Source organism: Neofelis nebulosa, chromosome 5, assembly GCF_028018385.1.
Source record: "Neofelis nebulosa isolate mNeoNeb1 chromosome 5, mNeoNeb1.pri, whole genome shotgun sequence".
Lineage (NCBI taxonomy): Eukaryota > Metazoa > Chordata > Mammalia > Carnivora > Felidae > Neofelis > Neofelis nebulosa.
Genome location: NC_080786.1, coordinates 24,211,080 through 24,238,242, shown reverse-complemented (window position 1 = coordinate 24,238,242; position 27,163 = coordinate 24,211,080). Strand labels below are relative to the sequence as shown.

The following is a 27,163-nucleotide window of genomic DNA, read 5'->3' as shown; positions in this document are numbered from 1 at the left end:
CTAACTCAATAAAACAGCAGTGAATTAATTTACTTTTGCTACTGAGAAGGATAACTTTTTTAATGTATTCTTCAAACCACTTTAAAAATATTTAAAGATTCCAGGCAAAATGATTACTATGGTCTAATATTGCAATATGATGTATAAAACTAAAAATATTCAAAATCCCATAAGAAAACTGCTGAGGTTAAAAGATTATAAGTTGGTAAAACGAAAAGAGGAAAATCATAAATATAATAAATGCAGTATACCAAAACTTTTGGTTTTATAACCAGAAGGATTACAAAGTTATTTCAAAAAACTACTGTTTTCTATTTTGAATGCTGGAATTCAGCAAGCAACTGGCTATTACTCTCCACGGACAGAAACCCAAATAAGGCACCCAAATCTTACAGGACATTAAAAAAAAAAAAAATTGCCCAAAGACAACCTTATAAGAAATGATGCTAAAAGTCTTTTGTGTTTATCTTTATAGTAATTTATCTCATCCAAGCTAACAGATAGGAGATGTGACAGTAAATGCATGATTAACTACCACACTCCTTACAAGCACAAATTTTAAAAAGGCTTGTTGGGGGCACCTGGGTGGCTCAGTCAGTTAAGCATCTGGCTCTTGATCTCAGCTCAGGTCATGATCTCGTGGCTCATGAGATGGAGCCCCGTGTGGGGCTCTGTACTGACAACACAAAGCCTGCTTGGAATTCTCTCTCTCCTTCTCTCTCCGTCCCTCCCCTGCCCATGTGTGCACCATGCTCTCTCTCTCTGTGTGTCAAAATAAATAAACTTAAAAAAAAAATAAACAGGCTTGTTGAAACCTTCAAAAAAGCTAGTAACCCTATTAAAAAGGACACACTCCCCAGCCCTCTATACCGGTCCTCTCCTTGCCTAAGTGACTGAACACCAGACCACCTTCCAGAGCAGTATTTGTGGAAGAAAAAAAAGCCCTAAAGACTACGTTACCTAACCTAAAATTGTTTCTGCTTTTAAAATATGATGGCCTACAAATTCACTGAAATAATATCTTTCATTGAAAATACTCAAAATGACCTTATCTAAAGACTATCAATATGTAAAACTTACGTTTCAACTTTTAACTGCCTTTCTGAGCAACGCCTGACGATGTTAACTTCTCAGTCCATGATACTTGGGGTGGGAGTGAAGGTGGGAGGAGGATGTCCTAAAAGAAAGACTCTTCTTTGTGTTGTAAAAACGTCATTTTGTTTAATTCTCACAATAGCTATATGAAAAGTCCTAATATTATCATTACTCCTACTTGCTCTGCAGATGAAGAAATGTAGGCATGGTTAACTAGATTTATTTAGTATCACACTGTTAATAATTAGTATTTAAACTCAGGTCTGTAACACTCCACAAGCCATGTCCTTTACACAACATCACAATGCTTTCAAGTATACCTATGAGTAAGTAATGTAAGTCAAAATCATGTGGTGAATTAAAGTGACTCCTTTATCTCTACCTCACCAAAGTACCTTGGAAACCTACCATCAAAAGTGATTAAGTGTGTATCACCTATGACCGTGGACCATGGACCACTGAAATCTGTGATTCAGGAAGCTCAAACATCAGTTCCTCTCACTTTATTTTCACTCTGAAGTATATTATCTCTTGTATTCAATACTACAGAAAAACATCTCTCAAGCTGTGTGCTTCAGTGGTACACACCGATTTAGGATTAAACTCTCTAAACAACAAATTCTTAGTTTTCTTTATGTAACCTTGATAGACCATACATACATACATAGTTGCAAATCAGACTTTTTAAAAGGCATCCCTTCTCAAATGTCCCGAAAGTAGTGTGCAGGTTGGCCAAAGACAAAATACATCCTGAGCCTCATTAGTATAAATGTGCAATGAATATAGATAAATCCCAGAGTAAGTCTTCAAACACAAGTTATCATACTCAGAATAAATAATAATAAAACTAGAAAATTCAGATCCAGAGTTGACATAACCAATTAAAAAGGGTTCCAAAGAAATTATTAAAATACTGCCTAGAGGCAATTCCAGAATTTCCTTATGAAGAACTCATCACTCTTGACAGAGGGCCAGACTTCTTTTGACACTTAGCAGAGTTTCTCAATCAGAACACGTTTAAAATGAGACAGGAAGTTTCAGAATAAGCCACTTCTGGCTCTTGCAGCAAAGGAATAACGTTGACCAGAAAACAGAGCTCTACATGGCAATAAGATTCGACCATGTATGTGTTATGTTATGTATAAGTTACTTTTAGGAAATAGATTGGTAAATCATTTTCTCAAGTATGAGAATTTTTAAAAACTAAGTTCTGGGGCGGCTCAGTCCATTGAGTGTCCACCTGGGTGGCTCAGTCCATTGAGTGTCTGACTCTTGACTTCAGCTCAGGTCATGATCTCATGGTTCATGAGTTCGAGCCCCACACTGGGCTCTGTACTGACAGTGCTGGGGATTCTGTCTCACTCTCTGTTCCTCCCTGCTTGCTCTCTCTCTCTCTCTCTCTCTCTCTCTCTCAAAATAAATAAAAATAAACTTAAAAAAACACTAAGTTCAAAAAATTCTGTAGTTTATTTTCTTTTGATTATTATTATTCTAATTTTACCCTCAGTAGCTTAGACTATTTTGAGCTGTATTTAACCAAGATTTGGTGCCTAGAAACCACTTAACATAAGTTTATTAATTTCCTAAGAGCCATATTCTCAGTTCAATTTAGTCTCAGATTTCCACATACACAAAACATCCACCTTTAGATTGGTGCAGTTCTCTTCCAGACTAATATTTCTTCTTAAACAAAAAGCTCTCATCAGAGCAAAAACTCTTCACAAAGCAATGGAGCTGCATTTCCGAATGGACTGGCCTTCCCAGCTTCATACAATTAATAATAGGAAGGTCACAGTTCAAGATGGTAGGTAGTAAGATCCTGAACTCACTTCCTTTCATGGACACAACAATTTAGAATCACATTTGAAATAATTCCCTATAAAGAGGACCTACATACTGGATGAAAAGATCCTCCACAATAAGGGAAAACACCAAGATGGGTACAAGGGGTAGAGATAAAATATTGCTAAGTAATAGACCACACCCCCGGTGTGGTGCTCCATGGACAGGAGGAACCTCAAAGGTATGGAACTTTTCCCTGAGGCGTAAAAGATTCAAGCTCCACATTGTGCACCCCAACCTTTATATCCTACACAGGAGAGACAAGACCTCAAAATGCCTGGCTTTGAAAACCAGCAGGGAGTATATCCAGAAAAACTATAGAACTAGAAGGAAAGGGAAACCGACTCTCAAAGGGCTCACACACACAGACTCACTCAATCCAGAAACCAACGCAAAAACACCAGATTTAAAAAACAAAACAAAAAACAAACAAACAAACAAATAAAAACAGTGCACAAAACATAGGCAAAAGAGATCTACTTTACCAATCTCAGAGCAAGCACCAGAGAGGCAGGAGGGACTGAGACACTAGCAGTAGTCATTTTTGCTAGTTTATTCAGCCTTATCTCCAGCACTGGAGAGTGCCATTTTGGAATCCTCCCTCAAGACTGCTGATGCCAGAGGACGGTGCCCCACTAAGAAGCCCATACAACCCAGCAGCTCAGCCAGACCCTGCAGCTGACAGGATGATAACTCTGCCTAACAGTATGCCTGTAGCAACAGCGGCCCTGTCACAACAGGGGGGCACATGCGGCCCACACAGGGAACACCTCTGGAGCACCGGGGCAGATTGCATTTCTGGGCCCCACAGGACAACTCCTACATAAGGCTGTTCCTTCAAGACCAAGAGATGGCTGAACAACCTAAACGCAAAAACAAACACAGACTGGGCAAAATAAAGAGACAGAAGAATATGTTCCAGTCAAGAGAACAAGATAAAACCTCAAAAAAAGAAATAAACAAAATGGACATAGGTAACCCACTCAATAAAGAATTCAAACTAATGGTCATAACGATATTTACCAAACTCATGAGATGAACAGATGAAGACAGTAAGAACTTCAGTGAAGAGATGGAAAAGATATCCATGCCAAGACACCTCATACTTAAAATGTCAAAAATTAAAGATAAAGACAATCTTAAAAGCAGTAGGAAAAGGCAATTAGTTACATATAATGGAACCCCCACAAGACTATCCACAGATTCTTCAGCAGAAACTTTGCAGGTCAGAAGAGAGGGAGCATAATATATTTAAGTGCTAAAAAAGAAAAAACTTCCAACCAAGGATCAAGGATAATCTACCCAGCAAGGTTATCATTCAGAAGTGAACGGGGTATAAAGAGTTTCCCAGACAAGAAAAAGCTAAAAGAGTTCATCACTACTAAATTGGCTTTATAAGAAATATTAAAAAGACTTCGCTAAGCATAAAAGGAAAGGCCATAACTAAAAATAAGAAAATACCTGAAAGAAAAATATATCACTGGTACAGGCAAACACATAGAAAAGGCAGTGGATCGACCACTTATAAAGCTAGTGTGGGGGCGCCTGGGTGGCTCAGTCAGTTAAGCGTCCAACTTCGGCTCAGGTCACGATCTCGCGGTCCGTGAGTTCGAGCCCCGCGTTGGGCTCTGTGCTGACTGCTCAGAGCCTGGAGCCTGTTTCAGATTCTGTGTCTCCCTCTCTCTGACCCTCCTCCGTTCATGCTCTGTCTCTTTCTGTCTCAAAAATAAATAAACGTTAAAAAAAAAATTAAAAAAAAAAAAAAAGCTAGTGTGAGAATTAAAAGAAAAATTAGTAAAATCACCTGAATGTATAATAATTAGTTAAGGGATACACTAAATAAAAAGATGTAAAATATGACATCAGAAACAAAACACGGTGGCAAAAAAGGGTAAAAGTGTAGTGCTTTCAGGATGCTTAGAACTTAAATGACTACCAACTTAAAACAGACTGATAAATATATAGGTTGTTATATATGAACCTCATGGCAACCACAAACCAAAAACCTGTAATAGATACACAAAAAATAAAGAGAAAGGAATCTAGATGTAACACTAAAAAAAGTCATCAAATCACAAGAGAAGAGAGAAAAAAAATGAAAGGAACAGAGAAAAATTACAAAAGCAACCAGAAAACCATTAATAAAAGGGAAATACATACCAATAATTATTTTCAATTAATTGCTTCATTAAATGCAGGATTAAATGCTTCAATCAAGAGACATAGGTGACTAAATGGATTAAAAAACAAGATCTATCTATATACTGCCTACAAGAGACTCATTTTGGATCTAAAGATACACACAGACTGAAAGTGAAGGGATGAAAAAAGATATTCCATGGAAATGGAAACAAAAAGAAGGCTGGGGTAGCAATACTTAGTATCAGACAAAAAGCAGGTAGCAATATTTACATCAGACAAAATGAACTTTAGAGCAAAGGATGTAACAGGAGACAAAGCAGGGATTACATACATAATGATAAAGGGATCAACCCAACAAGAAAACATATATAATACATGTAAATATTTATGCACCAGAGGAACACCTACAGAAAAAGCAAATATTAGCAGACACAAAGGGAGAAATTGACAGTCATATAGTAACAGTAGGGGACTTTAACAGTCCACCTATGTCAATGAACACATCATTCAGACAGAAAATTAATAAGAAAACACTGGCCTTGGGGCGCCTGGGTGGCTCAGTCGGTTAAGCATCCAACTTCGGCTCAGGTCATTATCTCGCGGCTAGTGGGTTCGAGCCCCACGTCGGGCTCTGTGCTGACAGCTCAGAGCCTGGAGCCTGCTTCAGATTCTGTGTCTCCCTCTCTCTCTGCCCCTCCCCCACTTGCACTCTGTCTCTCTCTGTCTCAAAAATAAATAAACATTAAAAAAAATTTTTAAAAAAAAAACAACACTGGCCTTGAACAAACATCAGGTGAGATATACCAAACAGATATATACAGAACATTCCATCTAAAACCAGCAGAATATACATTCTTCTCAAGTGCACATGGACCATTCTTCAGAATATTATCACATTAAGCCACAAAACAACTCTCAAAACAATTTGAATTTAAAAGAAGACTGATATACCAAGCATCTCTTCTGACCACAATGGTATGATACTAGAAATAACTGTAAGAAGAAAAATGGAGGAAAAAAAGAAGAAAACTGGAGAAAAAACAAACAACACGTGGAGACTACCCAACATGCTACTAAATAACTAATGAGTCAAGAAAGAAATCAAAGAGGAAATCGATAAATATCTTAAGATAAAGTGTCTGGGTGGCTCAGTTGGTTAAGCATCTGACTTCACATCAGGTCATGATCTCACCATTCCTGAGTTTGAGCCCCGCATTGGGCTCTGTGCTGACAGCTCAGAGCCTGAAGCCTGCTTCGGATTCTGTGTCTCCCTCTCTCTGCCCCTCCCTGGCTCATGCTCTCCCTCTCTGTCTCTCTCTCTCTCTTTCTCTTGCTCTCAAAAATAAACATTTAAAAAAATGTTGTAATATCTTAAAAGAAACAAAAATGGAAACACATTGCTCCAAAACCAACAGCAAACAGCAAACACAATTTTAAGACAGAAGTATCTAGCAATACAAGTCCACCTCCATAAACAAGAAAAATCTACAGCAGAAATCGGACCTTACACCTAAAGGAACTAGGAAAAGGATCAAAGTCCAAAGTTAGAGGAAGGAAGGAAATGATAAAGATCAGAGCAGAAAAAAATAGAGAGTAAAAAAAAAAGTAAAAAAGACTAATAAAACTAAGAGTTGATTCTTAGAAAAGATAAACTCTTCTGGCATAATTTAAACTTGGTGGGATAATCCTTGAAAAGACAAACAAAATTTATAAACCGTTAGCAAGACTCATCCAAAAAAAAAAAAGACAGAAAGAAAGAAAGAAAGAAAGCAAGCAAGCAAGCAGGCCCAAATAAATAAAATCAGTAATGAAAGAGAATTTACAACCAATATCACAGAAATATATTACCATGAAAAATTACAGAGTAAAAAACTGGACAACATAGAGGAAATGAATAAATTCCTAGAAACACAATCTTCTAAGACTGAATCAGAAAGAAACTGAAAATATGAAGATAAGTATTTACTAGTAAGGAGGTTGGATCAATAATCAAAAAACACCCAACAAACAAAAGTCCAGGACCAAACATTTAAAGAAGAGCTGATACCTATCTTTCTCAAACTATCCCAAAAAATTGAAAAGAAAGGAATGCTATCAAGCTCATTTTATAAGGCCAGCATTACCATGACCTAAACCAGACAAAGACACTACAAGAAAGAAAACTGCAGGCCAATATCACTGGTGAACATATATGCAAAAATCCTCAAAAAGACATTAGCAAGCCAAATTTAATAATACAGTTAAAGGATCACACATCATGATCAAATGGGCTGTATTCCAGGGATCTCATAATGGTTTGACATCCACAAATCAATCAATGTTCTACACCATATTAACAATAGGAAGGATAAACATCATATGATCATCTTGAAAGATGCATAAAAAGCACTTCACATAATTCAATATCCATTTATGATAAAATCTCTCAACAAAGTGGAAACAGAGGGAATGTACCTCAACATAATAAAGGCCACATATAACATCTTACTCAATGGTGAAAAGCTAAAAGCTTTTCCTGTAAGATCAGGAACAAGACAAGAATGCCCACTTTCACCACTTTTATTCAACATAGTGTTGAAAGTCATAGCCACAGCAACTAGGCAAGGAAAAAAACTAAAAGGCATCCAAACTGGAAAGGAAGATATAAAACTTACTGTTCACTCATGACATGATACAATAAATAGAAGTCCCTAAAGCCTGTACCCAAAGACTACTAGAATAAATGAATTCAGGAACGTTGCAAGATATAAAGTCAACATAACAGAGATCTGTTGCATTTCTATACACTACTAACAAACTATGAGAAAGAGAAATTAAGAAAACAGTCCCATTTACAATTGCATCAAAAAAGAATAAAACACAAAGGAATAAATTTAACCAAGGAAGTGAAAGAGCTGAATGTTGAAAACTATATGACAATGATGAAAAAAAATTGAAGACAACACAAATAATTGGAAAGATATAGTATGCTCATGGATAAGAATTAATATTCTTAAAATGCCCATACTATCCAAAGCAATCTACAGATTCAATGCAAATTATATCAAAATTACAATGGCATTTTTCACAGAAAGAACAAATAATCCTAAAGTTTGTATGGAACTACAAAGACCCAAAGTAGCCAAAATTTAGGATATGTTCCTAAATTTCAAACTATACTACAAACTATACTACAAAGCTCTAGTAATCAAAACAGTATGGTACTGGCATAAAAACAGAAACAAGGCTCAATGGAATAGAGAGTCCAACTATAACCTCATGTTTATATGGTCAATTAGTGTATGACAAAGGAGGCAAGAATACACAGTGGGGAAAAGACAGTCTCTTCAATAAATAGTGCTGGAAAAACTGGACAGCTCCATGCCAAAAAAAAAAAAAAAAAAAAAATGGATCACTTTCTTACACCACCTACAAAACCCAACTCAAAACGGATTAAAGGTAACACCCGAAACCGTAAAACTTCTACAAGAAAACATAGGCAGTAAGCTCTTTGACAGTCACCTTAGCAATATTTTTCATCTGTCTCCTCAGGCAAGGACAACAAAAGCAAAAATAAATAGCCTGCCTGGGGCGCCTGGGTGGCTCAGTCGACTGAGTGTCTGACTTCAGCTCAGGTCATGATCTCACAGTCCATGAGTTTGAGCCCCACGTTAGGCTCTGTGCTTACAGCTCAGAGCCTGGAGCCTGCTTCGGATTCTGTGTGTCCCTCTCTCTCTGCCCCTCCCCCGCTCATGCTCTGTCTCAAAAATAAATAAAAACATTAAAAAAATTTTTTTAATAAACAAATATGGGATTATATCAAACTAAAAAACTTTTGCATAGTGAAGAAAAACATCAACAAAATGAAAAGGCAACCTCCTCAATGGGGGAAGATATTTGCAAGTAACATATTCAATAAGGGATAACATACAAAATATACAAGTTATAAAACCCAGCATCAAGAAACAAGCAATTAGAAATGGACAGAGGACCAGAATACACATTTTCTTCAAAGAACATACATAGATGGCCAACAAGCCCATGAAAAGATACTCAATATGACTAACCATCAGGGAAATGCAAATCAAAACCACAATGAGACATCATCTCACACCTGTCAGAATGGCTAGTATCAAAAGGAAAAGAAGTAACAAGTGTTGGTAAGGATGTGGAGAAAAAAGCAACTTTGTGCACCACTGGTGGGAATGTAAAGTGGTGTTGCCACAATGGAAAACAGTAAGGAGGTCTCTAAAAAATTGAAAACAGAGGACTACCATACAATCCAGCAAATCCACTTCTAGGTATTTACCCAAAGAAAATGAAAATTCTAGTTCAAAAACACATATGCTCCCCTATGTTCACAGCAGCATTACTTACGATAGCCAAGACACGGACGCAATCTAAATGTGCACGGATAGATAAATGGATAAAGAAGATGTGGTATGTACACACACAGACACACAGACACACAATGCAATATTATTCAGTCATGAAAAAATGAAATCTTCCCATTTACAATATGGATGGACCTCAAGGGTATTACGCTAAGTGAAATAAATCAGACAGAGTAACACAAATAGCACATGACTTCATGTATATGTGGAAATTTTTTTTTTTTTAATGAACAAACAAAACAGAAACAGACTCAGATGCAGAAAAGAAACTGAAGGTTGCTGGGCAGGGAACGGAGGACGGGGGAAATGAGTAAAATAAGTGAAGAGGATTAAGAGGTACGGTCTTCCAGTTATAAAATCAATAAAGACACAGGGATATAATATACAACATAGAGAATACAGTTACTAACATTGTAACAATTTTGTATGGTGACAGGTGGTAACTACACTTAGTGATGACCATTTCATAATGCATATAGATATCAAATCAATATACTGTACACCTGAAACTAATAGTACTATATGTCAATTATTCTTCAATAAAAAACAATCACCTCAGTGTATCTTTGCAGGAATGAATGACTCATTAACTTGACTTATTAAAGGAGACAAGCTCTTAAGCCACAACAAATAATAATCACAGAATACTAAACACTTTTAGAAAACCATACAATCTAAACACACAACAAGCAAATTTCTAACACTCTAAGGACCATGTATATCAGAAAATCCTAGAACTTTTCAGGACTTCAACTATCAGCAAGACTCAATTACAAGTAGTATACTGAATTAGATACATATAAATGTCTAGTTTACCTGGCATTTTTAGTAACCAGAATTCTCAACAGCACTTCTGATTTTTAGAACTTAAAGTACCATTTTACTTATCCCACAGAGCTTAAATTATGCCCAGAAGAGTTTGTTTGGGCAAGAAAACAATATTCAGTAACCAGAATATTTGCCCATGTACGAAAACAAGATTTACCATATGTGAGGGTTCATTTTATCAATTTCTGTGATTAAACATCAGGAAATGTGCTTCATTTGGGGGGTGGGGGGGTATAACAGTAAATACTAAATATATACAGTAACATGCTCAATGGTAACAAATCTTGTGAGGTTTCTGTGAGTTAAGCAAAACAAAACAAACAAAAACAAAAAACAAAAAAAGGGCTTTGTTAACCTCTAATAATGCAATACAGAAATTATATTTATGCTTTGTGTAATAATTGATGTTTTCGTGATACCGAATAGACTTCTTCACACAAAGATGAAGATCATTCACCAAATTATTGTGACTACTGTATTGTACTCTGAAAAAATGATAAATCGTATCAGCCTGCTCTGTAATTGTAGGCACATTTATCTTGAGTCTCTTTCTTCTAAATTGTGATGGACTAGAACACAAGAAAAATAGGTCTCCTCTCCCATCACTACCCCACTGCCCACTTCTCTGCCTCTTTCACCATAAGGTCAGTCATAAACTGCTTAGCACAGTCTAATTTTCTTCAAATGTTCTTACCTTATTATTATTTACTCAAATCTTTGGTTATCTAGGATATATGAAACATGAGAATATATATAATTAATGTAAAATAAGGGACCATAATGGTATTTTAGTAAGGAAAATTATGATTAGTATTAATTTGTATGGAAATTTTTATATAATTTTTGCAATGTACAAATGAAATAAAAAGAATCAACATAAGAAATGTTTAATTTAATATAATTAAATGTGAGAGAATGTCCTTCAGAAGACACAAGTTAAACACAGCACTTTATAGTAATACACCTTTATAAGGGTTCAGAACTCACACATTTAAAAAATCTTTTTGTGACAATTCAAAAAGACACGTTGACAAACAAGTCATTTTTATACTAAACAACAACAACAACAACAACAACAACAAAATAATCCAAAACTAGCAAATCAAAGAAAGATCTCAATACACACCAATAGCTTCGGATAAAACAAACTTTTATCCAAGAGAATGATTAACCATGCAAAAGCTGCTAATATTAGATTAAAATCAGGTATTTTCCAGAATATCTTTTTCAAGTGTAATGTACAGATAATATCCCAGAGAAGAGAAGTTATCTAAATAGTCAGGTAACTATTTAAAAAGTAATAGGTGTTGGGGCACCTGGGTGGCTCAGTTGGTTAAGCATCCGACTTTGCCTCAGGTCGTGATCTCACGGTTTGTGAGTTCGAGCCCCGCATTGGGCTGTGTGCTGACAGCTCAGGGCCTGGAGCCTGCTTCGGATTTTGTGTCTCCTTCTCTCTATGCCCCTCCCCCCACTTGTGCTCTGTCTCTCTCTACCAAAAATAAATGTAAAAAAAAATTAAAAAAGAAAGTAATGTGTGTTTTTTTTTTTTAACTTTCATTATTTGCAAGCTATTTAGAAGAGTATTGTCAGATTGAGGTAATTATAACCCATTAATACAAATGGTAATTTAAAATATTTTCTCAATAACACCTAGTTTGCACTATTAAAAAATTCCATAGATGGTAGTGAATAAAGATGAATAGAAATTTAATCCATTTTCAAGTTTTACATAATGATCTGTGGTCACATGTAACATTGAAACCACATTCCCAATCTTTCTGTACTCATTCCAATTAATAACATACCAGCATCTAACTACAAATATTTTCTTTTTTATGTATGAAATCTGCAGTTATCAGAGATTATCAAGGAAAAGAAACCAAGGTTACTCAAAGTCAAAAAAAAAAGAAGTTTTAGTACATCTGCAAATTCATAGCTGACTCTCTCAGTCCCCAATTCAATTTCATTCCTGCTGACTTCTGAAGAGCTGCAATCAGTACCACAGCCTATCGGACCTACGATAATCAAAGAGAAAAATGACTTCTCTTATCTTTAAGAATAGACTAACAGTCTTTTTGTTTATGATGTTTACTGGGAGTTTCCTATTACTAAAATACTGCATATTATGCAACCCACTAAGAGTAAAACTATACAGAAAACAATATTTTTGTAATATTTAATGGCATTAATGATTTTAAAAATTAAACACAAAATTTAGCTAGAAAAAAACCACCTTAAAGTGATGAAGTGAATGAAATGCATCTTCCCAAAAATCTATAGCAAACATAATACATAATGGTGGCACATCAGAAGCATTAGCCTTTAAAAAAGAATAAGACAGATGCCCACTCTTACCACTTTTACTCAAGACTGTACTAAAACTTCAAAATAGAAGAGTAAAACAAATCAGTAAGAAAAGGCATAATGAGTAAAAAGGAAGAAAACAAAGTTGTCATTTTTTTCAGATACAATAGTCAACTTAAAAGAACCGAGAGGATCTACAGACATTTTATAAAATTTTAATAAGAGAATTCAGAATGTTTTCTGGATATACACAAAAATAAGCTTTCTGATTTTGATTTAATACATCCACTTTCCCTAATCCATGATTATCTCTTTCCCTTTTTTGTGTGCTCGAATGTTGGCTTAAGTCTTCATTAATGGAGTGGCCAACAAAAACCACATGATATATTAAATGCTAAGACTTACCAGTAGAATAGTGTACCTCCCTTCTCAGATCTGTTACATTTCCATTGCTTTCTATTCTAAGACCAAATTACTTCTGTAATTAAAATGTCCTTTTTAGGGGCGCCTGGGTGGCTCAGTCGGTTAAGCATCCGACTTCAGCTCAGGTCACCATCTCGGGGTTCTTGAGTTCAAGCCCCACAGAGGACTCTGTGCTGACAGCTCAGAGCCTGGAGCCTGTTTCAGATTCTGTGTCTCCCTCTCTCTGACCCTCCCCCGTTCACGCTCTCTGTCTCCAAAATAAACGTTAAAAAAAATTTTTTTTTTTTTTTTTTTATTTTTTTATTTATTTTTTTTTTTTTTAAAGGTTTTTTTTTTTTTTTTTTTAACATTTTTTATTTATTTTTGGGACAGAGAGAGACAGAGCATGAACGGGGGAGGGGCAGAGAGAGAGGGAGACACAGAATCGGAAACAGGCTCCAGGCTCCGAGCCATCAGCCCAGAGCCTGACGCGGGGCTCGAACTCACGGACCGCGAGATCGTGACCTGGCTGAAGTCGGACGCTTAACCGACTGCGCCACCCAGGCGCCCCAAAAATTTTTTTTTTTAAATATCCTTTTTAGTTGCTAGTCTTTGGCCACATCAGAGTGGGCCAATATCTCTAAGTATACCCTAAAATGTCTCCAATACATCCTATTTCTTTCCTATATCAGAATAAACCAATCACAACTCATTCTTACCAAAACAAAACTCAATTTACTTAAAGGATCACTTTGCAGTTGCCAAAATTAAGAGGACTTTGCCAGGTCCCTGCTCAGCCGTGTAGCCTTCAGCGGTATTCCTACATTTATTTCTTACCATTTGCCTTACTGGCATTTTGCTTCCTAGACCACAGTATCATGCAAAAATCTGCACCATATTATTTACCACATGCTTCCAGAAAATTCCCACTGTTTCCATATATAACTTCATTTGTGGGCCTGACTCACTATACTTTTCTCATTTCCTATCTCTAATTCAGTTTCTAATCCATGATGGGTTTGTTTTTTTCAAATTATCACTCAGTTCATACTTTATAAATGTTTTCAAAGTCTAGCAAAATACAGTACTAGCATTACATGACTATTTAACTTTTCAAATGGGACATTTTTGTTCAACATTATCTTTATAAAAGTACAAATTCCTTTTTATAGAACTCTTGCCATTTTGAATTACTGAAATTGTTCTCTCAATGGTCCAAATGTAATGTCCTTTCCCAAGTCTTTACACTCCTTGATTTCTCTATAGCCCTAATAACCAGGATCTCCTTCCTAAAATTCTCTTTGCCGTGTTTCTATCATTGTTTTCCCAACAACAAATCCATCAGGTCTGACCCTTTTTCTGATGCTGCCACCTAATTAACATAAGGGCTCTTCAAGATATATGTTTCCTTTGGCTGATTCCCTTCTCAGGAAAAAAGAAAGAAATTTCTTTTGTGGGGGGGGGGGGGGGCGGGGGTGGTTAGCTTAACATCTCATTCAAATTTCCTGTCTTCAACCATTATCTTCTGTCCCCATGTCTCTAGTTCTGACTTGGATTCCAAAACCTGGACCATGCTCACATGTACATATCAGCCAAAGTAGACACACATTGCCAATAGGTTGGATGCTGCCTCAAATGACTTCTCGACACTGCTCTGGACAGTCACTATACTACCAGATGAAGCCAGCACTGAAGAAGAAACCTACTCACCATCTCCAATCATTCCCTATTTTTCTCCACCTGATTGATAGTCCGTATCAACACCTTATGCATACTTTATTACAGAACTCATTATGTTTCTCCAAAACTGTCTACTACTCCACCCTTCATCACCTTCTTTATTTTTTTTTATTAAACTTTTTTTTAAAGGTTTATTCATTTTTGAGGGAGACACAGAATCCAAAGCAGGTTCCAGGCTCTGAGCTGTCAGCACAGAGCCCAACATGCGACTCAAACTCACACACCGTGAGATCGTGACCTGAGCCAAAGTTGGACGCTCAACCGACTGAGCCACCCAGGTGCCCCCACCTTCATCGCCTTCTAAGGAAATCTTGAGAGTTTGATAATTTTGTTTTGTAGCTTCAGATCCATGTTGTTGCTCTATTTTACTGAATAGCAATGTGGTATCTATCAAATCTGTCTCGTTTTATTCTCCAGAGTCATACTTTAATATAAGCACTTAGTATCTCTTAACAAAGCTGCTAAAGCTGTTAGCTTCCTAACTAGTCTCCCACCTGCAGTCCCTTCCCTTCCTTTTTTCCGACTTACTATGTCCTGCAAAGTAATCTAATCATCTCACCCAATGACTACCCAAATTTCTTATGACTGCAAGTGGTTTCCTTCACCTTACTTCTAATCTTACTTTATGTATTCTACCAAATATAACATCTCTATTCTTTACTTATGACGTTTCTTCTAGTTGACAGGGTCTACCTTTCCTTTAGGCTAGAGCAAACTGGAAGGAGTAGAGACATAAATTCAACAAAACCTGACAATACAATGGATAAAGATGAGTGACAAACAAGAATCAGGATGATCCTCAGGTTTCTACTTTATACAATAAGATACATGGTACTGGTCACTTAAAACTGGGAGCATTTGAGGAGAGGGTTAGAACTTATACTGTGAAGTGACTTTGACATCCCAAAGCGGACACTGATACCAGGTTGGCAGGTGAACATGTAGATCTCCATCTCAGAAGACAGATGTAGAGTAGAAATTTTACTCTCAGTGGGTACCTGTGTGTCTCAGTCAGGGAAGTGTCTGACTTCAGCTCAGGTCATGATCTCACAGTTCATGAGTCTAAACCCTATACTGGGCTCCACGCTGATGCCAAGCTTGCTTGGGATTCTCTCTCTCTCTCCCCCTCTCTCTCTCTGCCCCTCCCCTGCTCGCTCTCGCTCTCTCCCTCCTTCTCAAAATAAATAAATAAACTTTTCTTTTAATCTTTGTTTATGTTGAGAGAGAGACAGAGTGTGAGCAGGGGAGGAGCTTAGAGGAGGGAGACACAGAATCCGAAGCAGGCTCTAGGCCCTGAGATGTCAGCACAGAGCCTGAGGCGGCTTGAACTCACGAACTGTGAGGTCATGACCTGAGCCGAAGTCGGACACTTAACCGACTGAGCCACCCAGGTGCCCAATAAATAAATAAACTTAAAACAGAAAAAAGAATGTTAGTCTCAGAATAGCTGTAATATAGATGATAACTTGGGCCACAAGTTTGCTTAGAAAACTAACATAGTTCAAAAAGAAGACAGAATAGAATTTTGAAAGAGGCAGCCCGGGATGTCAGAAAGAAGAGGCAGTCAGAAGCCGAGTAGAGAAGAAAGAGCTAGGAGACTGAAAAAGAACAACCAGAAGAATGTGATTTAACAAAAAGTAAGGGGAAAAAATACATTCAGAAGAAGGCAGGGTCTGCAATGTTGAAAGCCACTAAGAGGAAAAACAAGCAAGTAAGATAAAGAGAAAATAAATCCATTAGATTGAGTAACAAAGGGTTCTCAGCAGCGGCCTTGGTTTTAACAATGCAATAACCAGAGTGGAGCTGTTCAAAGGATGAGAATGGAAGGTAAAACAATGAAGGTGAAAGGGAGAGACAACGCCTTCAAAATATTTAGCCATGAAAGGGAAGAGAAATTCTATAGAGAACCGTATATGACAATACACGTACTGCCTGTAAAGCATTTCGAACTGTGCATTATTACCTTGTGCAGATCTATCTTTTCTCCCGCTGCTAGCTCTCAGTGTTACTCTGCCCACTAAGGTAAGGAATAAGGCAAGGATACCCACTAGGACCACTACTACTTTTTTTCTGGACATGTTAGTCAATAAAATAAGACTAGAGGAAGACATTAGAAGTATAAAAAACAAGAATTGGAAAAGAAGAAACAAAACTATTACAGACAAAGATTGTAGGGAGAACAACTGGAAAAGAAGAACTAAAACTATCTGCAGATATCCTGATGAATACCTTGAAAATCCTAGAAAATCAACGACAAAACTCAAGAACAAAAGATTTTACCGAGGGAGCAGGATATAAAATAAACATGAAAACATCAGTAACACTCACATACACAAATAAAACCAGATAGAATATATAATGGATGAGAAAACCACACTTAAAACAGTAGTAAAATAGTAAAAAAGGTTAAATAAGAATAAATTGAAATGTTCAAAACCCACATAAAGAAAAATAAACACTCTTTTTTAAATTTTTTTTTTTCAACGTTTTTTATTCATTCCTGGGACAGAGAGAGACAGAGCATGAACGGGGGAGGGGCAGAGAGAGAGAGGGAGACACAGAATCAGAAACAGGCTCCAGGCTCCGAGCCATCAGCCCAGAGCCTGACGCGGGGCTCGAACTCACGGACCGCGAGATCGTGACCTGGCTGAAGTCGGACGCTTAACCGACTGCGCCACCCAGGCGCCCCGAAAAATAAACACTCTTAAAAGAGACAACAGTAGTCCTGAACAACTGAAAATAAATACTTTGTCACTGATTGGGACATCTCAATATCAATACACCATAAAATTATAAATATAATTTGAGCCCCCCAAAAATATGATTGACTTTTCTGTGGAGCTAGACAACTTGATATTGAAGGTCAAGTAGAAAAGAAACATTCAAGAACGTCTAGGAAATACTGAATAGAAATATATATGGGAAACCTTGTTAAAACATACTACATACACTGGGCTACCTGGGAGGCTCAGTCGGTTAAGCATGTGACTTCAGCCCAGGTCATGATCTCATGGTTCATGAGTTCAAGCCCTACAACAGGCTCTGTGCTGACAGCAAGAAGCCCAGAGCCTGCTTCAAATTCTGTGTCTCCCCTTCTTTCTGACCCCCTCTCCCACTCACACTCTGTGTCTCCCTCAAAAATAAATAATAAACACATTAAACATTTTTTAATTAAAAAAATACCACAGAAATTAAAACACACGACAAAGCCTCTGTAATGAGAACAGTGTGGTATTGCTGCATGAATAGTCAGAGAGACCAATGAAACAGAGTAGGAAAGTGCAGAAATAGATTCGGCTATCATAAAGGTGATATCACAAAACACTGGTACAAGAATGGTCTTTTTAACAAATGGATACACATTTGCGGGGGGGGGGGGGTGTAAAAAATCCATCTATTTCTCACACTGAACCCAACTCCAAATAAACCAGAGATTTAAATGTAACAAAGGGAACTATACAAGTAAAAAAGGATCACTAAATTCCTCCTATAACCTGGGAAATCATTTAAAAAAAGCCTTCCTTACTAGAACTAAAATCCAACTATGAAACCTTTATACTACAAGAAAAACACAAGCAAAAGAAAAAGACAGATGACAAATGAGGAGAAAACATTTTTTTGCAAGACTTATCACTGATAAATATAAATGGCTGATATCACTACAAAGAGCCTTCAAAATTGAGGGGAAAAAACCAAATATCCCATAAAAAGCAGCTCCTAAACATATGAAAAGACATTCAACTCCACTCCTAAGATGAACACAACAAATTAAATGGACACTGAGGCACCATCTCTCATATTTCAAATCGGGAAAAATTCGAAAGTTTTACAGTTTACTCTGTTGGCAAGGCTATGGAAAGACAGGCACTCCCATACACTAGTAGTGGAGATGCAAAATGCTACAGGAGAACTGGGCATATACCTAATAAAATTACATAAGCATTTATCCTTTGAGAAGCAAGCCATCCCACTGCAAGGAATTTACCCTGAAGATAAACCTGAAACAATACGAAAATACATAGGCACAAGGTTATTCACTACCGCATTATTTGCAATTTCAAGCTACTGGAGATTATTTAAGTGCCCAAGTATAAGAGATCGGTTGAATAAACTACATTACGTACGTATGCACAATAAAGTAGTAAGCGTATGCAAAAAATTAAAGAGGAAGATCTCTATAAGGTGATATGCAGTGATTTTTAAAAGATATAGATAAATGACAAAAGTAAATTGCAAAAGGACATATATACTATGCTGTGTTTCATAAGAAAGAGGAAATAAGAAAAAAAATAAGAAAATGTATCTGCTTATCTTTATAAAAGGAATGATGAACTAAAAAACAGTAACGTTGGATACCTAACAAAGGATGCGGTGGAATGAGGGAAATAAAGTGACACTTTCCTGAGTATACCTTTTCATAAAACTTTACCTTTTGGAAAAGTAAATCATCATTTTCTACCTTTTCAAAATAATTAAATTAGCAACGATATAAAGACGGAAAATATGCAAAAGCTGACAGCAAAGTAAAATGAGTGAATTAAACTGTATTTCAAATTAATACTATATCCATCCTTAAGGGATAAAAAAAAGAAAGAAGTAATGCAAGTAATTAGGAGTACAGCATTTGATTAAATATACTCACAGAATTCAGTGGGGTGAGGAGAGAGTACTTCAAACAAATCTTGAATTCTTTTTGGTAGATTTGTTCATTGTAGTGGTATAATGAACCAATTCTGAAACTATTTCAGATGTATTATTGAGAAGCGCAAGTAAGTTAACGTGTTGATGCTGTCGGAAGCCAATGTTCTCACGATGAAAGAAGAGACATATAAATATGGAAAGATGGAAGGCAAGAAAGAACCCTGTGGGGATGGATTAGAATTAGAGACACTGGTGTGACCTAACGATTTCTAAAGTATGTAACATATGTTTATCAGTATGAATGTATGTATACATTTACCCATCAATGTACATGTGTACATATATATATATATAAGCCTTATTTCCTAGCTCTGTCCTCTTTCTGTCCTCGTGGCCTAAAAGCCAAGATCCTATAGAGATGAGCACTATCCAGTAGCAACCAGCACAATAGTGCCCAGATCTTGATCTCTAATAACATTCCCCCACTAAAACCAGGACTCTTCAGAGAAATGGCTGCCCAGAACTGTGACAGAAAAGATAAAGATTCTGTGACAATCTGTTCTGCCGGAAAGTAAGAAAGCACTCAAAAATGTGATAGGGGAGGGGCACCTGGATGGCTTAGTCTGTTGAGCATCAACTCTTTTTCTTTCTTTCTTTTTCTTTCTTCTTTCCTTCTTTTTCTTTCTTTTCCTTTCTTTCCGTTTTTCTTTCTTTTTATTTATTTATTTATGGCGGAGGGGGGCAGGGAGGGGCAGAGAGAAAGGGGGAGAGAGACAGACTCACAAGCAGCCTCCACACTGTCAGTGCAGAGCCTGACATGGGGCTCAAACTCATGAACCATGAGATCATGACCTGAGCTTAAACCAAGAGTTGGGAGCTTAACTGAATGAGCCACGCAGGCACCCTGAGCATCAACTCTTGATTTTGGTTCAGGTCACATGGTGGGATTGAACCCCACATCTGACTCTGCACTGAGCATTGAGCCTGCTTAAGATTTTTCTCTCTCTGCCCCTCTCCCCTGCTTGTGTGCTCAGAAATAAAAATATTTTTAAAAATTAAAAAAACAATGTGATGGGTAGGGCGCCTGGGTGGCTCAGTCAGTTAAGCGTCCAACTTCAGTTCAGATCATGATCTCACGGTTTGTGAGTTCAAGCCCCGCATCAGGCTCTGTGCTCACGACTCAGAGCCCGGAGCCTGCTTCGGATTCTGTGTCTCCCTCTCTTTCTGCCCTTCCCCCACTCGCACTCTGTCTCTCAAAAATAAATAAACATTAACCAAAAAAAAATTTTAAGATAATAATGTGACAGGGGAATGCTGTAAAAGGTAAAATATGGGCCTCTGGGTGGCTCAGTCAGTTAAGCATCATCCAACTCTTGATTTCAGCTCAGGTCATGATCTCATGGTTTGTGAGTTCAAGCCCCACGTGGAGCTCTATGCCGATCACTCAGAGCCTGCTTGGGATTCTCTCCCCCCCCCCCGCCCGCCCCTTCCCCACATACATTCATTCTCTCTCTCTTTCTCTCTCTCTCTCAATAAATAAATAAAGAAATAAACATAAAAAAAAAAAGAAAGGTAATATAAAATGGAGTCACTTACATCAGGGGGTTTTTAAACAGAGCCAAGTGCCTAATAAAGACATGGGCCTTACGCATGTCCTCACCAGGTAGAACCATGAACTTTTGAACTGGGCCAAACTGCAAATATTCCAAGGACTCAGCCTGAAATTTGCTAAAGTAAGAAACTTTGCTTGGTGATAGCCTTAACCAATTAAATTCAGCCAAGATTAATTTTCTGCTGCCAACATTAATCAAAATTTTTTGTTAAAAGAAAAAAATACAAGCATTCCATTTTGTCTTTAAAAACGCTTGACTTTTGTTCTGGGGTGGGGGTGGGAGGGTGCAGGGACAGACACTATTTGGGCTGCTGCCCAAATCTGTGTTCCCTGAATTGCAATTCTGAGACCTCATATAAATGCTTTTGTTTTATTTTAGCTCAGTCTCTTTTCTCGGTCAACATTTCTATCTACTTTCACCAACCAAACCTGGACAATTTATAACTCAGTAGTGAATTATAAAGCATTGAAAAGAATAGATATCCATAAGCTCATACCAATGATAAATGATTGAATGAATAAATGATTGAATGAATAAATATAGTTGACCCTTGAACAATGCAAGGGTCAAGGGCACCAACATCCCACAGAGTCAAAAGTCCACATATTAACTTTGACTCCCCAAAAACTTAATTACCAATAGCCTACTGTTGACTAGAGCCTTACTGATAACATAAACAGTCGATTAACACATATTCTGTATATGTAATATATACTATATTCTTAAAATTAAGCTAGAGAAAAGAAAATATTACAAAAATCAGAAGGAAGAGAAAATACACTTACAGCACTGTGCTGTATTTATGGGAAAAAAATCCACATATAAGTGGACCCACACAGTTTAAACCCACAATGTTAAAGGGTCAACTGTAAATCAGTCAGTCCATCAGCATAGATTTTGCGTTCATCAGAATGCTGATGTTGACTGGAAGGAGGGCTGGAACTGGAAAATCAGCAGTTTGTAACCATTATAGAAAGAACTGTACCAGGGAAGAATCATCAATAGATGCTAAATCTAGGCAGAAATTTTGATGAGGAGCAGGATATTTGCATGATCTTAAAGTGTTTCCCCACAGACTGCTTATTAGTTGCAAGAGAAAAAACCGTAACTCTAGAGTAGAGAAATCTGACAACAGTCTGACCAAATGATAAAAATTACCATCACCAATATGCCTCCAGATGTGATGTCCTGAGAAGGACATAACATCATCTACGTGGTATTCTGGGTGGAATATACAACCTGAATCTAATCATGAGGAAACAGGAGACAATCCCAAATGAAGAGTGATAGACAAATGAAGGACCATATTATTAAAAAATGTCAGTGTCATAAAACTCAAGGGCCATGGAACCATTTCAGATTAAAGAAGGCTAAAGAGACATGACAACCAAGTGCAATAACTGATCCTAGACAGGATTCTTATTGAAGAGGGAAAATGCTATAAAAATATTATTGCGTCATCTGACAAATGTGGAATATGGATGGTAGGTTAGATAACAGTATTATACCCATGTTAACTTTACCAAAGCTGTTCATTATACTATAGTTATGGAAGAAAATATCCCTACTCTTAGGAAATACACATTGATACACTTTTAGGATGGTGCATCAACCTCTGCAATCTCTGTTCAAAGGGTTCGGGGGGAAAAAAAACTGTGGGAGGGAGGCATTTGAGGGAGAAGGGAGAGAAAAATATCCAAATGATAAAGCCAATGCAGTAAAATCTTAACAGTAGGTGAATCTGGGGAAAAGAATATACTCTTCCTACTCCTACAGCTCTTCTCTAAGTCTGAATTTATTCCTAGTTAGAAGTATTTTTTAAGCCAGCCACTTACTTTTTCTTACCGCTTGAACTCAAATGTTTAACTTGTTCAATTGCTCATGGTTTTCCTCATTCTAGCAAACATTAGGAATGCTCTGTTTCCTCCCTTCCATTTACCCACCAAATCTGACTGGGATCTAGTTAACATTCACTTTCTAAAAGATGCTTTCTCAGTTATTCGAGCCCTAAAAATGTCTGCCATGTTCAACCCCTTTAGCACACAAGGGTTGTACCAGTACCTTTAGCACTTAAATAACAATACTGGAAAGTCTGTTTGAAGTGGCAACACCATGACAATTTCAAAAGTTGTCCTCATCTCTTATTTTCATCAAGGAGAATAAATACTGGAGACAAGCCAGTTTGCATATGCTAAAGGAAAAGATAATAATGGTAGTCTTTCATTTCTTTTTTTTAATGGCAGTCTTTTTAAAAGGGGGGACGGGGAAAAATGTTATGGTCAAGTTAATTTGGAAAAATTGAATTAAGCTACACCAGGTTCTCAGATATTTTAACATAAATCAATGTACACTGTGATTCTCCTAGATAGGAAGAAAGTATACGATGCTTTCCAAAATTTGACCTCTTTTTATTTAGAGAATCTCCTGGGGAAAATACACCATAGAATACACTTTGGAAATGCCAACTACACTGTTAGTGGGAGAAAACATCGGCATATCTGGCCTGTGATAAAGACACTTAAAAAGAAACCACCAGCTTAACATTAGTAGGGTAACGAGAGGCATCCCACATATGATACAAAGTAGCAACTGATTCTAATTGCAATTACTTATGGAGTAAATCCCTGTGAGATCTAGATTAAATATTTGCCTTCTTCAGGATCCAACTGCAATTCCGATGTGACTTTAACACTGCCTCCTCCAACTCTCCCGCTGCACATGACCAACTCCACTATCAGCATCCCACGATTAAAACATACATACACTGAGCAAATGGGAGGCTTTGCCTGAGAAGCATATAGTAGTGCTTCTCAAATTTTAATGGGCGTACAAATGAAGATTTGATAAAAATGCAGATGTTGAGGGGTGCCTGGGTGGCTCAGTCAGTTAAGCATCCGACTTTTGATTTCAGCTGAAGTCCCGATCTCATGATTTCCAAGACTGAGCCCCACGGTGGGCTCTGTGCTGAGCATGGAGCCTGCTTGAGACTCTCTCTCTCTGCCCCTCTCCACCTCCAAATAAATAAATAAACTTAAAAACAATGCGGATGTTGACTTAGTAGGCATGGGATTGAGCCCAATATTCGGCATTTTCAGCAAGCTCTCAGGTAACAGCACTGCCTTTGAACTATGGACCACACTTTGGGTGAGGGTTTTGGGCACCACAGGACAAAAAGTGGAGGCCCCTAAATTTACAAGTATCCAACAGCTCTTTCAAACTGCTTTTCAAAGGTCTGATTCTCCCATATGAAAACAAGCTTTCACTCATTTATAAAAAGAGAAATCGTATACAGTAAAAAGATACTAAAATCATTATTACCTGCTGACAATTATTTTTCTTAGAAATGGCAGCTTTCTGCCAAAAGTCATAAAAGTGCATGTAAAATAATCACGTTTTGGTCTAAATCCTCATTCTACTTCTATTTCCAAAGGCCCACAGTGATGACACAGAAACATACTGACTCCTATGGTGGACAGATTGCCCCCAACCTCACTGACTTACAAGGCTGCGAAGAGAAACTATTACTGCCCTGCCTCCACCAAAAAAGAGACGTGTAGAAAGCCAGCATCTTTCTCAATGATTTACTGAAAGCAGCAGCTCATTTTAATAAAACCATCCCAAAACATAAAATTGATTGAACCAACTGCTGTGGTGGGCATACGCAACAGCTGATCAAAATCATTCAAGATTTTTATTCTTACAGATTTTCTTTCAGGCTTTGAGAATATTTTCCCGTTCTATACTTTTATCTTGATATTGAAATCACTGACCCAGAGAAAAAAGGATTTTTGAACCTGTGGAATAAAGTTTTAAACTACAAAGTCAGTCAACTCGAGAAAATAATAAACCAGATTACATACAACTTAGACAATGCACATACTAAAACTATAATAACCACTTTTCTAAAATATATTTTGAGTAACAAAATTATTCGGTTTAAACCGAATAACCTCTTATGTTGCCAAAAAACCGTGTGGCTTCTTCTAGGCATAACACTGTCAATTAGCAAAGTATTATAATATTACATACAACATATTACCCTCCTTCCTCACCAAGGAAAACTTTGTGAAATAAGAAATTATTTCTCTTTATAACTGGTTTTCTTGATATTAAATATTTAAGATTTTATTTCACTCAAAAGCAATGACATTTATCCTTTCACTGCATGTTAGAGGATGCCTTTATTTTACTTTTTATAATAAAGTGATTTTATAGTGTTTTTGTCACAATGAAGGACAAAGATAAGCCAACTGTTTAGATTCTTCTCCTTTATGTTGTGTCTTTGATCACTAACAATGCTGCGTGAACAGCCAACAGAAGGCTGACATTTCATAAAATATGCAGTGATAAAAACTAATACTGTAGCATCTGGGAGCGATATATAAAATGCAGAAATACACCTAATAACTGAGATCTTCAATTACAAGTTACTAAAAGCTAAATAAAAAGCATACCTAAGAATAAAAAAAGTGGCAAAATTACAAAAATGTTTTTTGTACTTCTATTTCTAAAAACAAAGTTTTAAAAATAATTTAAGACTCTTAACATTTTCCCTGCTATTCTACACTTAAAAGCAATCTCCCTTCTCAGAACAGGGTTTCCGTACTCTGTACCCTTTCAACAACTGACGAACACATTACAAAACCACCATGAAAGTGGTGAAAATTTTCTATTTACTGTAGAAAATGCAGAGGAAATTTCTTTTTCTCAGATAATGGAAAAAAACAGTATTGTACTTTAAAGACATGATGCCAGAGACCATAACCAAAATAAATTTTAAAAATGATAATAATCTAAACAAATATACTCTTAATGCCAGTACCAATACATCTTTTCACAATCTAAGCCTTAAATTAGTCCTTGGGACACCACAGCAAGGAATTTGTGCTCAATTATACTTAAATAATTTTAACTTTACTAGTAAATATCTGCTTTTTAATAGTGGGAAGTAGGTAAGGCACTCAATAAAGACCATCCAAGAGCAATCATGTGAATGATCTTGGTAGCATTTGGTTTAATATTCTATCTATATCTGCCAAAATCACAGTCCAGCAGAAGTAGTTCTACTGTTTTTTTTTTTCTTTTTTAACATGTATGTTAAGGGGGATGAAAAACTAAAAGCCATATTCAGCACTTCACAAACTCTGAATTACACTTTGACTAAAGAAAATATACAACAGTTAAGTATGTGGGAGGCAATTGTCCTTGTGCTTATAATTAGCATCTGAATTTAGAGATTTCACTGCTTAATGCACACCCATCCGCCTGTTATTCTTACCATGGCTTTTTATGTCACTTAATGGAGATAAATACTCTTTTCCCTCCTCATATTTACATCAATGCTATTTAATTTTTTTAAAGCTGTTATAATAGGTTAAACAGCAGTCTCAACATCACTCTTCATCTCCCACTGGACAAAGAATGGCATTACAGGACTGAGAACAGAGAAGGCATATTTACATTCATAATGTTCCTAACTATAACATTTATGTCAATTATGATTTTATATTTGCAAATACAATAATTTTTTGTTTCAATGCATACTTTGCCATTCTTTTAACATTAACTCTCTATAGTTACTAGAATCTCAAACAATTCTACCTATGAAATACATGATGTTGTTCAAGCCACTGGAAGAAACACTTAAAGTTAAAATAATAATGTGTCCAATAATGTATTCTGCTTTAAACTTGTTTTCCTACAAAAGACAGCTTTAGAATATTAACTAAGAAGTTCTGATAGTTTTGAGTTTAGGAAATGTTCCTTTTAAAAATATTTTTGGGGCGCCTGGGTGGCTCAGTGGGTTGGGTGCCCAACTTCAGCTTGGGTCATGATCTTGCAGTTCATGGGTTCAATCCCCCATCAGGCTTTGTATTGACAGCTCAGAGCCTAAAGCCTCCTTCGGATTCTGTGTCTCCCTCTCTCTCTGCCCCTCCCTCTCCTCTCCTCTCCTCTCCTCTCCTCTTCTCTCTCTCTCAAAAATAAATAAACATTTAAAAAATTTTAATATTTTCATTATCTTTTAATTATTTTACATCAGTTTACATTACCACATGAACGATATACAAATTTCCTATAATTTATTATCAAAAATGTATGAATTACTCCATTATTTTGTCTACTTGATTTAGCTAAAGAGTATATCAGTATTATGTACATTTAGAAGAAAACAAGGTTTTACCA

General features: G+C 36.7%; 1 protein-coding gene across 7 annotated transcripts in view; it reads right to left on the bottom strand.

The window, feature by feature from the left end:
* The window catches only part of TBC1D5 (TBC1 domain family member 5), a 537,582-nt gene that overhangs the window by 409,842 nt on the left and 100,577 nt on the right, over positions 1 to 27,163 (bottom strand). For 2 of the 7 annotated variants that reach the window (XM_058729800.1, XM_058729802.1), the window contains exon 3: positions 19,369 to 19,588. The exons of the other annotated variants lie outside the window; for them this stretch is intronic. The gene's annotated coding sequence lies outside the window, so the exon portion shown is untranslated. The remainder of the gene's footprint in view (positions 1 to 19,368; positions 19,589 to 27,163) is intronic. 7 annotated transcript variants of the gene reach the window in all.